The sequence below is a fragment of the Sinocyclocheilus rhinocerous genome, unplaced genomic scaffold (genome assembly GCF_001515625.1).
Source record: "Sinocyclocheilus rhinocerous isolate Xijiao unplaced genomic scaffold, SAMN03320098_v1.1 scaffold1575, whole genome shotgun sequence".
Lineage (NCBI taxonomy): Eukaryota > Metazoa > Chordata > Actinopteri > Cypriniformes > Cyprinidae > Sinocyclocheilus > Sinocyclocheilus rhinocerous.
Genome location: NW_015626385.1, coordinates 46991 through 48078, shown reverse-complemented (window position 1 = coordinate 48078; position 1088 = coordinate 46991).

The window sequence follows — 1088 nt, the reverse complement described above, 5'->3', positions numbered from 1 at the left end:
TTTTAAATTATTGTCCCTGGATTAGTAGGGTACTCTTGTAATAAAGTAGCGGTGGTAGCGGACAGATTTTAAGTATCAGTTCTGCTTAAGAAGATGCAATTTAATCCCGTTTACATGAAATAAGCTGCTCCCGAGCAGGTTTAAGCTTAAGGACCTGTTGCTATGACAGCATCTCCAGGATGAGCTTCGAAGAACCAAACAATCCAAGATCAGGCCAAATCATCAACAATCAAATGCAGCTAACTGAGTTAGCAACGTACGAAGAACGTGCCCCTGATCACACTCTCTGTGGACTCTCACAGTCGGAGGATTTCTTCTCGCTGATCGAGGCGTCGGAGGGCAAAGCGCTGAAGCTGCTGGTGTATAACACACAGAGCGACCGCTGCAGGGAAGTGCTCATCACTCCTAACGGAGCCTGGGGCGGAGAGGGAAGGTACACATCAGCAGTCAATACATTCAGATGCAGTTTACTGATGCTTTTCATTGTACTCTGAAACTTGCACATCAGACCATAATCACGCTAGACTGTATTTCAGTGTTATTTAGCATCATTGAGATACTACTATAGATTTAATTAATGTTTTAAATGTTTTTGTATTTTCAGTTTCCTCTTATATTTAGTTGTGCAGTTTTGTATTTATTTTAAAAAATGTGTCTACACAGTATTTATTCATTTTTTTTATTTTTATTTTTTATTTCAAGTTTCGAGAAAGTGTGAATGATAATTTTGTTTTGAATGCATCTCACCAGTGTTTAGTATAATTTATATATTCTTATATTTTTATTTCTATATTCATTTAAATTTTAGTGAAAGCTTTAGTCATTTTATCAAGCGTTTTGTCTCATAAAAAAGTCTATATAGTATACTATTTATACATTTTTATAATTTTATTAGTTTTTATTTATTTAGTCTGTTATTTTAGTTTTTCAACTTAAACCAAATAAAAATGAGAAATGTTGCCTTGGCAAGTGATAAATGAAATACATATTAATTATTTATTTTATTTGTAGCTTTACTTCACTATAATAACCTTGCTGTATTGTAAACAGTAGAGATTTTGTTTTTTTTTAAGTGTAACCTTCCGATT